The sequence below is a fragment of the Petaurus breviceps genome, unplaced genomic scaffold (genome assembly GCF_028583685.1).
Source record: "Petaurus breviceps papuanus isolate PSGF00001 unplaced genomic scaffold, PetGlider_PUasm1.0 175, whole genome shotgun sequence".
Taxonomy (NCBI): Eukaryota; Metazoa; Chordata; class Mammalia; order Diprotodontia; family Petauridae; genus Petaurus; species Petaurus breviceps.
The window spans coordinates 64,430,450-64,443,725 of NW_027185764.1; the positions used below are offsets into that span (position 1 = coordinate 64,430,450).

At 39.5% G+C, this 13,276-nt stretch overlaps 1 long non-coding RNA gene across 7 annotated transcripts in view; it reads left to right on the plus strand.

Moving 5' to 3' along the window:
* The window catches only part of LOC138159166 (uncharacterized), a 322,195-nt gene that overhangs the window by 29,569 nt on the left and 279,350 nt on the right, over positions 1–13,276 (plus strand). For 6 of the 7 annotated variants that reach the window (XR_011167827.1, XR_011167830.1, XR_011167831.1 and 3 more), the window contains exons 2-3: positions 5,304–5,461; positions 9,552–9,646. This is a non-coding gene — a long non-coding RNA (uncharacterized lncRNA). The remainder of the gene's footprint in view (positions 1–5,303; positions 5,462–9,551; positions 9,647–13,276) is intronic. The other variant, XR_011167825.1, reaches the window with a different exon arrangement.

A 13,276-nucleotide genomic window follows, 5' to 3' on the forward strand; every position in this document is an offset into this window, starting at 1 on the left:
GTGTGTGTGTGTGTGTGTGTGTGTGTGTGTGTGTGTGTGTGTGTGTGGTGTTGGTGTGATGATGATGAGCATGGAGATGACACATGTGTCTACCTCAGCAGGGATCTGTATATTTGCTTCTCTATGACTGAGTTTCATCCCTCTGTCCCTAGAGAATGAGGACAGGGTGGTACACAATGATATAATGATTTTATTTATGAATCAAGCTTACTTTTTCTTTAAATTACACCCTGATCTCCACCCTTGGAAAGTGATTTGTTTCCAAGTGTACTTAGGAGCAATGATAAAAAGCAAAGCATACAAAAGTTCCTATTTCTAGACCAGAAAATGTTTTACATTTGTTTACACAGCATTGAACAAATGCCCCAGGTTGTGAATACTTCCAGGTCATTTTCACATAGATCTGGACACATTTCCCCCATCTTATAGTTATGTTGATTTTTTTAACCTAAGTATAAAACAACATATTTTACATTTATTCCTTCCACTAAATTTCTTCTTACTAGATTCAGCCCAATACACTAGTCTTACAAAACTGACTTTGAACTCTGTTCCTATCATCTAGTGAACTTAATCTAGCTCTGGATCTCAAGCAAGAGCAACTTAGTTCTGATGTCTATTGCTGATGACCACGTTCTATTGATAATATACAATATAAGGTTACATGTGCTAACTCATTTTGTTGGGTCAACAATTCTAAGTCACCCCAATCTCTGAGGCTAGGATGAAGCTAGGACCCTGTGAGGTTTCACTTATCTCAAAGAAGAACATTTAAGTGAAATCAACAAAACCAATTTGTCATTATTCATTCATAGTCTCCCATCTCTGGAAGAAAGAATGGAGAGTATTTCCTCACCTTTCCTCTGGTGCCAAGATTGGTGTTTGGTTTCATTGTAGTGTTTGTTTTGTTTGTGTTTTTCTTCTTTTTTTTTTTTTTTGGCTTTTTGGAGGGCAATTGGGGTTAAGTGACTTGCCCAAGGTCACATGGCCAGTAAGTGTGTCAAGTATCTGAAGCCAGATTTGAACTCAGGTTCTCCTGACTCCAGGGCTGGTGCTCTATTCGCTGCGCCACCTAGCCGCCCCTGTTTATGTTATTCAAGTTATTCTATATATCTTTCCTCTTTCCACTTATTTCATCCTGCATCACTTAATATGTCTCCCCATGTTTCTCTGAAATCCTCATATTTGCTTTTTGGCTGAAGAGGCCATAAAAATAGAAAGGAGCTAGCCTAGCCTTGTGACTGTGGATTCTGGAGGGAACCTAAGCTCTACCTAGGGGGATCAGGCTCATTATTCTGACACTCATTTTGCTTACTAAACTCCAAACTCAGGGTTGCACCGACCATATATTAGTATTTGGCTTAGGTCGAAGTCTTCCCCAAAAGAGAAAACAAAAGAAGTTTATATATATATATGTGTGTGTGTGTGTGTGTGTGTGTGTGTGTGTGTGTGTGTGTATGTGTGTCTATGTATATTGTATGTCTATGCTTTACCTATATATATGCACCCATATACATGTGCATATTATATATACATATGTATATAAACATACACACATATGTATCCCTGGTCTCCAGTATGAGCCTCTCTCCTTATTGGTGAAGATCAGTGGCCCATATCTGTGTGAGGGGCTGGGCAAAGTTGATGAGAGCCAGAGACTTTCAGTCTCTTTGGTCTCTTGAGGTCTCTCCCTTAATGGTACCTGCTCCCCATGCTTTTGAAACGCTCCTCAATTCACAGCATACTCAGCATTTGTCCTCTAGCAGGCTAGCCAACCTTGAAGTGACTCTGTTATCTAACCCTAATCTGACCATCAAACCTGTAAACACCTTCCATCTGGTCACCTCTCTACAGAGTCACTTCAAGGTTGCCTAGCCTAGAGGACAAACCGTTGCTGAAGGAAAAAAAATTCCAGGAAGAAGCTGGAATGGGAGGAGCTGGCATCATGTCCCTGTCCCCAGCTTACCACACTAGAGATTTTAGGCAACTTTGAGTGAGATCGAGGATTCTTTTTCTTGATTGAGTTGAGTTATCTTACTTCCAGTGGGAGAGCTCTTTCATTCCATATTGTCTGGTATATAATCCTTTATCCATACCTTCTCTGATTTCTGTTTTGCAATAATTTAGATAAATGACTTTCTTTGCGATTCACTATTTGTGTTTATTATGGAACTGATATTCAGTGAGAGAGGGATCAAACCTTAGATGTAAAGCTTAGGATCCTGTTTCCTCCAATAATGAAAGGATGATCAGAAGTTAGATGGAACCTGGAAATCATATTCCTTAGACTAATAGTATTTAAGGGAACAGATAGATAGAATTCTAGCCTAGTGCCCTCCTCTCTCTGAGGAGAGGAGAGTGGACAAGCTTCTGACCCCAAACTCCTGCCTTGTTTCCTAGAAGTAATTAAAGTTTCCCTTGGAGAAGGGTGGGGGGAGGAAGGGCTAGAGATATCCATTCTGCCTTCCTTTGAGTCACACAATAACACCACCGATGCTGCACATGGGGGACAGTTCTCACTACATATTATTATTATTTTTCCAATGTATTTATTTATTTTTAGTTTTCAACATTCATTTCCACAAGATTTTGAGTTACATATTTTTCTCCCTGTCTTTCTCTCCCCCTCCCCAAAATACTGAGCCTACTGAATACCCCTTGCCCCAATCTGTTCTCTTTTATATCCCCCATCCCTCCCCCACTTTCTAGTAGGGCAAGATGGATTTCTGTACCCCTGTACCTGTATATCTTGTTTCCCAGTTGCATGTAAAAAAACATTTTTTTAAGCATTTGTTTTTAAAACTTTTGAGTTCCAGATTTTTATCCCTTCTTCCTTCCTCACCTACCCCCACTGGGAAGATAAGCAATTCAATATAGTTTGTACATGTCTCACTACATATTATTAAAAATTAGATAAGGAGAAGGTAATTAATTCCTATTTATTAAAAAATACTAAGCATAAAAGAATTCCAGCATTCATTAACAGGATGGTTAGAACATTAGTATTCAGTAACGACTTACATCTACAGTTACAATCACTTGGGAGGCTACTATTTTAAGCCTCATTAGAATATAAGCAGTTGTGCCATATTGTTAATTAGCTACTTCCCATTTCACCTTGGCCACAGGCACCGTCCCATCAAAGAGTTAAGCCCGATCTCCTTTCCAGTTGCTTCTCTCTCTGGCGCACTGGGGGTCACATAGCCTGAAGCTGCCTCCTTCCGTGAATGCCTGTCTTTTCCCTGCCAGATCTGTTTTTAGTTTGCCTCTCCACTCCCAATTCCCCTGCTGTTGGCCGCTGCCAAGCCAGTGGACGCCACTGCTCCTGCTGTAGCCACAAACCTACTGAGCTTTGGAAAAGTCACAAGGTTGCCAGGAGGCCTGGACAAATCCTCTGTGGGATATTTGTTCACCTGAGGTCAGGAAAAATAAACAGTGAGATGGCTTTGTGCTCACAGACTGCATAAAGACTGGTGGAGAGATGAGCTAGACATCCCACCCTCCATTCAGTTCTTAGAAACAACTCAAGGCAGTTCTCATGCTGGCACCTTGTTCGTTCAGATTAAATTTGGGGATGAAATGGAGAAGGAAGTGACAAGCCACTCCAGTATCTTTGCCAAGAAATTCCCAAATGGGGTCATGAAGAGTTGGACATGACTGAACAGCAACAATAACAAATTGGGGGTGAAATGGGGCATTCATAAGCCACTGCACAGTAAATAAAGGCAATTCATTTGCCCTAACTGAACAGGGATACAATGGGCAGCACTTGGCTTCTATGGAAATGCAACTGCTCAGCTGGGTGAGGTATGGTGACTCCCAGGGTCTTCAGAAGCCCATCAAGTCAGAGGGCCTCCACTCCTCATTGGGGGACCTTTTATGCCCCAATGGGAAGTAGGGTGATGGTGGGGGATGGTGAGGAAACCCTGACCTATCACAACATGTTTCACAGTTGAAAATTAAGAGTATAAGAGGGTTCCAAGAGGCCTAAAGCTTACTCTTGCATCAATCCTGAGTCATCAATTCTTCTTGCTCAGTACCCAACATAGGCTTTGTCATCACACAAGGAAAGTCTCCTAAACGTGGTCGGAAGCACACTCCCCACAAACTTCCACATGGGCAGAGAGGAGGTAGAGACTAGCTGTGCATGCTCTGTATAAAGACAAATCTGAGACCGCACTAGCAATTACACTAGGAAGGAGTCAGGTTGTGAAATGTCAAATGGGGATTTTTGTTTGATACTAAAAGTAGTAGTAGTGAGCCACTGGAGTTTGCAGAGTGAGTGTATGGTGTGTGTGTGAGTGACATAATCAGAGCTGTGAATTAGAAAAATTGCTTTCCTATTTATATGGAAGATAGACTGGAGAGGTGGAAAGTTTGAAGCAGGAAGGACAAATAAGAAACTCTTGCAATAATCTAGGTGATCAGTGATGAGGGCCTGGCTTCCAGCTCATCTTAAACTGTTAGTCATGTCATATGGAGTCACAACCCACAGTTTAAGAAGCACTGGAGGGGTTGAAAGTGGAAAAATTTGAAGAAACCCTATAGAAAGTATAGTTCATATGACAATGCAAAGGGCATCCTTGATTTCTTTTCCCAGTTGTTCATACCCACTCCCTATTGAAATTACTATATATTGCTTTGTATTATATGTCTTATTTACTTACATAATAGGGAACTGGCCAATGAGGGTCCAATCCTTATTGTTGTTCAATCATTTTATTTATTTATTTATTTTGCTTTTGGGGGGAGGGAGGGCAATTGGGGTTAAGCAACTTACCCAAGGTCACGCAGCTAGTAAGTGTTAAGTGTTGGAGGCTGGATTTGAACTCAGGTCCTCCTGACTCCAGGGCCAGTGCTCTGGGTCCGGGGTCACTGCGCCACCTAGCCTCCCCTTGTTCAATCATTTTAGTCCTGTCTAACTCTTCATGACCTCATTTGGGGTTTTCTTGGCAAAGATACTGGAGTGCTTTGCCATTTCCTTCTCTAGTCCATTTTACAGATGAGGAAAATGAGGCAAACAGGGTTCAGTGACTTGTTCAGGGCCACACAACTAGTAAGTATTTGAGGCTAGATTTGAACTCAGTAAGATGAGTCTTCCTGACTCCAGACCCAGCACTCTATCCACTGAACCACCTAGTTCTCTGATGTAATTCCTTGTGTGGAATTAGCTTAGCTAACTTCTGGGCACGTGTTCTGGAGGGCCATATTTCTGGTCAGTTTATTATATGACTCTTGGTTAGCTTTCAGGATGGTCCTGGGCATTAGTACAAAACAATTAGTCTCTTTCCTTCCCTTGACAGGCTGCTGCGGGCTGCCAGATGAGGAAGGGACCTGGGACTGTCTCTTACCCAGAATGGACATTAAGCCAAGAATGCATAGTCCTGCAACGGACAGGAAGTGACTACATAAATGCTAGCTATCATTAACAACAACAATGATGATGAATCTAAGTTGCCAGGTAATTTTATTATAATAAAATTATTAAATGCAAGTGGTAAGATTGGAGAAGGATTCTGGATTTTAAACTCAGCAAACTGTCCCTTGTATCCAAATGCTTCTACTCCGTTTTCCTAACAAAGCATAATATCTTTAGAGGGTAAGCCAGTTTGGAAACTTTTAAATTGCAATTACAATTCAAATTTACTTTCCAATTACTTCAGGAAATTCCCTAAATACTCTCTCTTGAGGAGATGGTTGCCGCTTCATTTACCATATCAATAAGACTTTTCAAATGAAAATGACCCTAGGAAGGGCTTAATTAACAATAACTGGTGGGGAAAAAATTTGCTAATAGATGAAATGTTAGAAAATCTGTCTGGAGTGTGTGAGGGTGGGGTTATAAATCAAATTCACTTTCCCCCTGGGGTTACCTTCCATTTTGGCTTTATATAGTTAGCATGTACCTAGCTGACATTCTAGTCTTAGAATGTTAATTCCTAGGGGAGGCTAGGTGGCACAGTGAATAGAGCACCTGCCCTGAAGTCCGGAGGGCCTGAGTTCAAATGTAGGCCTCAGACACTTAACACAAAAACTAGCCATGTGACCTTGGGCAAATCACTTAACCCCCAACTGCCCTTCAAAAAGCACCAAAAAAAAAAAAAGTGAGTTCCTTGAAGGTGGAGACCATGTTTTCTCTTTCTTTGTATTCCTAGGACATAGCACAGTGCTGGTTGCATTTGTGTTGTTGTTGCTTAATCATTTCAGTTATGTCTGGTTCTTTTTCTTGGCAAAGATAATAGAGGCCTTTGCCATTTTCTTTTCCAGTTCATTGTACAGATGAGGGAACTGAGGCAAACAGGGTGAAGTGACTGTCCCAGGGTCCCACAGCTAGTAAGTACCTGAGTCTAGATTTGAATTTAGGAAGATGAGTCTTCCTTGCTTCAGGCCTGGTAAGCTAACCCCAGTGCCACCAAGTTATTTTACTTGGCATAGAGTAAGAACTTAATAATGCTTGTTGACTGACTGACTGGTTAACCAAAGTTCATCCCTTGTCTTAGTTAACCCCAGCAAAGACTGGTCATGCCATCTGGTAGGTTGGCAAATTCAGAAGACTGAGTTGGTGTATACACTTATTTCCTTCCCTTTGTTGCTTCATCCTCCAAAGGAAGGCCAGTTCTAGTATCCTCCTCCTCCCCCCCACCCCCCATCCCAGCACACATTATATTCTTTCAATTTATCCAAGTAAAATCTTCCTAAAGAGCAAGTTGGACCACATCTCTTCTTTTCAGTGAGTTGCTAAAACCTCTAGGAAAACCAAAACAAAACACAAAACTTCTTGGCTTGGTATAGAAAAGCCTCATTCCTCTTCACTGACTACTGGACCCACAATAACTTATTTTCTAGTATTTATATAATATTCTATTTTACCCTGAACTTGGTATCCCAAGTTACAGAGGTGACTCTGTGCCTTTGTCCCCCATGCCTATAATGCACTGCCTCTTGGATTCCCCAATCCTTTCAAAGCTCAGGTCACATGATACTTCCTTTGGGAACCTTTGTTTCCCTCAAATTAGAAATCTTGTGCCTTGTATTGCCTTCTCAGGCAGAATGTAAGTTTCTTGAGGAATGGGACTTTTTTTTTTTTTTTTTACTTCATTTCTATATCTGCAGGAGAATGTCTATCGAATTGGGTAAACATTTTCTTTTCCTCTAAAAGCAGATGCAGCTTTCCCTATGGTTTATTTCTAACTTTCAACTTCAGTCTGGATGAGACAATGCAAACAATTTGTAAAAATTCCTATATTCCTGAATTTAGTATTCCATGGTAGATACAAGCAGAAGCACTTCAGAGAATATCAAATTCATTGTCTAATCTGTACCTACCGTTACACAGATGGGACGCTTGTGCTCCATCAATATGCCTTTAATGATCTAATTTAATCTCCACATTATTAAATGTCATTTTTCTTTTGAAGAGACTTGTAATTTCACTGGCACATGAAAATGATGGTTAGGAAACAACCTCTTCCAGTGCAGATAGGCACATGCTTTGTGCTTTATAGGCCTAGAGAGTTGACTGTTGCACAGAAGAAATCAAATGACTTGCCCAGATCTCATATCAGAAAGAGGAAGGGAAGGAGAAGGGAATAAGTATTCATGTAGATCCTACTACGTACCAGTCACAACAGAACGACTCTAAGAAGTAGGTGCTATTACGATCACCATTTTACAATTGAGGGAACTGCAGTGGAGGGAGCTCAAATGGCTTGTCCAGGATCATATAAGTAGCAGCAATAATTATAATAACTATCCTTTATATAGCACCTACTATGTGCCAGGCACTGTGCTAAACACTTTACTCACATAACCTCATTTAATCCTCCCAACAACCCTGGGAGGTAGGTGCTATTATCATCCCATGCTACAGTTGAGGAAACTGGGATTGTGACTTATCCACAGTCATGCGTCCGACACAGTATGTGTCCGAGGCTGGATTTGAACTCAAGACTTCCTGACTTGAGGCCCAACACTCTATTCAGTGCACCACTAGCTATTTCTGAAAGAAGACCCTTGAACCTATATGTCTTTTTGTCTTCAAGCCTGGGCCTCTACTACCATATTACTGCTTCCTAGTTTGCCATTTAAACACCTTTACAATATGGTTTCCAAGCTTATAATATACTATGTCCCTTCCTGTACTCTACTTCTAACACAACTAGTCTACTTGGTCACAATTAGAGTCAAATCAAAATCCAATTTCCCTCCCATTGTAATTTGCAATAAATAAAATTATGCTATTAAAGAAATGTGAATGAACCACTTACTGAAGAAAAAGTTTAGATAGCATGATGACTTCTAACATTTTTTGATTTCTTGAATGGAAAGAAATTCTTCATACAATATTTTTTCTGCTCCCCCAATTTTTATTTTTCTATAATATTTAATTTTTCCTAATTATATGTTAAAATAGTTTTTAAAGCTTTTTTTTTAAGTTTTGAATTCCAAATTCTATCCTTCCCTCTCCTGCCCCCTCGCTGAGATGGTAAACAATCAGATATAGGTTATACATGTTCAATCATGTAAAACATTTCTACATTAGTCATTTTGTACAAGAACACTTGAATAAGAAAAAGAATGAAAGAATGAAAGTGAAAAATAACATGCTTCAGTCTATATTAAGACAATATGAGTTCTTTCTCCTAAGGCAGATAATTTGCTTCTTCATTAGTCCTTTGGGTTTGGCTTGGATCATTGTATTTCTGAGAATAGCTAAGTCATTCATAGTTGATCATTGTTATAATATTGCTGTTACTGTGTACAATGTTCTGGTTCTGCTCACTTCTCTTTGCATCAGTTCATGTAAGTTTTTTTCAGATTTTTCTGAAATCATCTTACTTGTCATTTCTTATAACACAATAACATTCCATCACAATCATATACAACAACTTATTCTAGTCCTCAAATTTTTCAACATATCTACTAGCCAGGAACAAGAAGATGAAGCTCCACTTTGTTGATGAAAAGAAGAGTTTGTTACAGTTATCTTGGCATTAATAGATTTTTCCTGGTCCTAATTTTATCTTTAATATTATTGGTATGATCTGACTCACTTGGGTCTCTCATTAAACTTTTGATCAGTTGGAGCAGTTTATTTACAGTGATAAAAAACCTCCTTACGAAATAGTGATGGTTCAGTTGAATTTCTGTTGCTTTATCCGTGTCCTATTGTTTGATATCAATAGCTTGCCAGGTCAGATTTGCTTTATTTGCATATTCCATTATTTTTATTCTTTCTTCAAATATGGTACTGATATTGATAGTAGCTCTACCAAGTTGGTGATCTCCATCAAGGGTCAGCAAACTGCAGCCCAGAGCCAAATCCAGCCTGCTGCCTACTTTTGTAAAGCCCACAAAGTAAAAATGGTTTTTAAAAGTTTCAAATTTTAAAATGTAAAATCTATTTTCAGCTTTTTGGCCATCCCCAAATAGACAGTGGGCCAGATTTGGTGACAGGCCATATTGTGTTGACTTCTGGTCTAGCCTGACTTATTTTTGCTGTTGATTTGGAAATGACTTCTACCTTAGTAATCAGTCATCCTTTGTTATAGAAAAGATTTTTGTGATGTCATTCCGTGTGCTCCAGGACTAGAACCACTTGGGAATGATGGCAAGTGTTAGAGAAAAGATTATATCAGTCTCAGAGGTAAGTGAAGAGGTTTGTGCTTGCTTGTGATGACATCAGTAGAAGCTCATTAAGAACATTGAGCAAGTTCAGATGGAGGGCTGAACTTTAACCTTTAGGATACTTCTTCAGCCCTCATTTTTATTTCCCCAAAGAATAGGACTTTTACCTCAATGGGCAGATATAAGACAATTATCAAAGTTGAATAGGACCTCAGAATGTGTTCTATTGCTGAGCAAGACTCCCCTCTACAACCAACCTGACAAGTGGACATCCAGCCACTCATTGAATAATACCAGTGAGTGGGAAGATAGACTACCTCCCAAAACAGAGTTGTTTCTTATATTCAGCCTAATTTTGTCTCTTTTCCACTTTCATCCACTGCTCTTAGTTCTACTTCCTGAGGAAAAACCACTGTTGATAACAGAACTCCCATTGTATGTTTCTATGTCTAGTTGCAAGGCCATAGGGAGGGAGGGTCATGGGGAATGGGGACCTATTTCTGGGAAAAACAGATGATTATGGAATTTATAATAGAGCTATTTCAGCACTTCTATGTGTATGTGTATTGCTGAAAGATTCATTTTTAAATCACCAAACTGAGATCAATACAGAGTTACATGATTTTTATTTCAATAAGGTAAAAATTAGTCAAATAAAGATGTAAAGAAGAATATTAACAGCGTTACCGTAGCCAAGGAGATATGACAGTTGAGTTGTGGGAGCAAGAAAGCAGCAAAGGTTGGGTTGGCTAGGTGGCACAGTGAATAGAGCACCAGCCCTGGAGTCAGGAGGACCTGAGTTCAAATCTGGCCTCAGATATTTAACACTTACCAGCGGTATGACCTTGGGCAAGTCACTTAACCCCAATTGCCCTGCCTTCCCCCTCCAAAAAGCAAAAAAGAAAAAGAAAGCAGTGGAGGTTTCCTAGTGGCCTTAAGGAGGACATTAGCCCCTCTCTCACCCTGAAACTGACTTTAAGAAGAACAGAAAACAAGGAGAACACAGGCTTGAAGTGTGATATCCCTAAATTGACTGTCCTCCCCTTCTTTCTCCTCCTCCTCCTCCATCTTCTCCTCCTCCTCCTCTTAGTTATAGATCTAATAATGTAAAGAGTTTGAGCAAAAGAGCCAGGTGAGGCACCACCCTCCCACTTGTTAGAAGTATGGGTTTGCTGGGTGCTCTTCCCTGGGTGATTGGTTATCATGTTTATGCTCCAAAGGCCTGGGTTGTGATGGCTCTGCCACAAGGTCAAGGAGCTGTGTATCCTTGACCACACCTTCTGAGTTCTTCCCCATCCTCTCAGGTGTGCCCCTGTCAGGATCCTGGTGCTTAGAAACCTTATTATTCACAAAGGTAATTCGGGAACCTCTTTTTCAGAAAGGATGACATTGTACTTTTTAAGGTCTGTGGTCTGTTTAATAATTTAGAAGCACTTTTAGCAGTAATTGAATTCTTTTGTTGTATACCTGGTTGCTTCAGAGATGACCATTATCACTAGGTAGTTTATAGATTTCTGATATCTCCTGCAGTGTTCTTATTCATCATTTCCAAATTTAACATCTCAGGTGCTGACCAAAGCACAGCCTCCCCTGGAATTCCCTTAGTGGCTGAAAAAATGCAAATCTCTTTCTCTTTAGGGAATAAAGAGAGGCCCAGTTTGCAAATCAAATCTTCATTATTGACAAGACCTAAATCAAGTCAGACTTCTTGAATCTGTGATCTAGAACTTTGCTGAATCTTAGACTTTTTACTTTTAGTTTACAAAGGACACAGAGGATTCTGGAAAAAGGTTGAGAAAATATTTTCATGACTTGGATTGGTTCCATTTTCCCATATAGCAGGTGTGTGTATATATACATACATTGGTGTGTGTATGTGTATGTGTACACATATATACAAATATATAATATACATATACTGAAACACATATTTATGTGTATGTGTGTGTGTTTGTGTGTGTAGAGAGGGAGAAAGACTGAGACAGAGAGATAGAGAGAGGAAAATGGGTGGATAAATTCAGTATGTTTGGGAATTCACTATATAATTCCATATAAATCCCAAGCCAGAAAAATCAAATTGAAGAAATTCCTCTGTGTCAGTGGTGAGTATGTTAATTCAATATTATATCTGAGATGGCCAAAAGATCAAACATATCAAACTTAAAAAAACTCTTATTGTTAACCATAAATTGCCTTCTTCTTGTGTCCTAAAACTCTTAGTGCCGTTTTTAAGAGCTTAAAACTGCACTAAGACTTTTGCAGTACCCTGTGTCAATACTTTGTATAATATCATAAACAGATCACTTTATATGGTAATTTTTTTCTAATAGAAAATATTCAATACTTTTCTTCCATTGCCTTTTTTTTTTTAAGCAATTGGGGTTAAGTAACTTGCTCAAGGTTACATGGCCAGTTATTTCTGGGTGTGGTGCTAAGTATCTGAGTCCAGATTTGATCCCAGGTCATCCCAACTCTGGGACCAGTGCTCTTACTCACTGTGCCACCTGGCTGCCCCTCCATTGCCTTTTTTCTCTCTCACTTTTGAGAGTGCTTTCTGCTTTCTTTTTTTGTTGATAGCTTGAGGACTAAGTTGCTCAATAACTGTATTGATCTTCTCTGGTGATGTTTTACATGACCTGTGATCATCCAAAATTGAATAATGTTCATTTTCTGCGTCAGCTGGCAGAGCTGCGCAGTTAGCTTCATTAATTGCATTATCTGCCTGTTGAAGTATTCATTGCTCTCATGTGTCTTGGCCATGGACTCTAACTTACAAATACTTTTGCAGCTCAAGTCCACAGTCCAGATTTTCACCCTATTTATACGTGACATTGACTGTCCTTTCCTTGAGAATTTTTACATACCAGCCATTGAAGAAGTCAAGAGCCTACTGTCAAAGGTCTAAGAGACAGAGCTTTCTTTTATTTTATCATAAAAGCCACCATTTGCTTGACCCAATGCTATTTCTTTAGCATTGCTGAAAATGCTGGATATTTACATAATATTTCTTTTGGGTATGATCTGAGTGAAGAGTATTATCCTTGTATTTCAATTTATTACATTCAGTCCAATGCTCTAGTTCAGGGGTGGGGAACCAGTGCACAGCCTTCTAGGTCCTTGGGTGCAGCCTCTTGACTGAGTCCAAGTTTTACAGAATAAAGCCTTTTATTAAAGGTGTTTGTTCTGTGAACTTTGGGTTCAATTAAAAGGTCACACTTGAGGACCTAAAGGGTCTCATGCATCCTCGAGGCCACAGGTTCCCCACCCCTGCTCTAGTTCATTAAAATAGTGACACTATTATTCATTGTGTCACCTATCCCTCCCAGCTTTGTGTCATATGGAAATATATCTTTATCAAAGTCATTGATAAAAAAGTTAAAAAGTATCAGGAAGCCAAGCACAGATCTCTGGACTACTTCACTTGGAACCGCCAGCCACATTGACATGGAACTATTAACAATTACTCTTTGGTCTGGCCAATCAATCAATTTTTAATTCATCTCATTGTCACTCTGTATTAAGTACAGTATAGAAGTATGTATGTATTTATGTATGTATGTATCTATTATCCATCCATTTATCTATCTATCTATCCATCTATCTATCTATCTATCTATCTATCTATCTATCTATCTATCTATCTATCTAT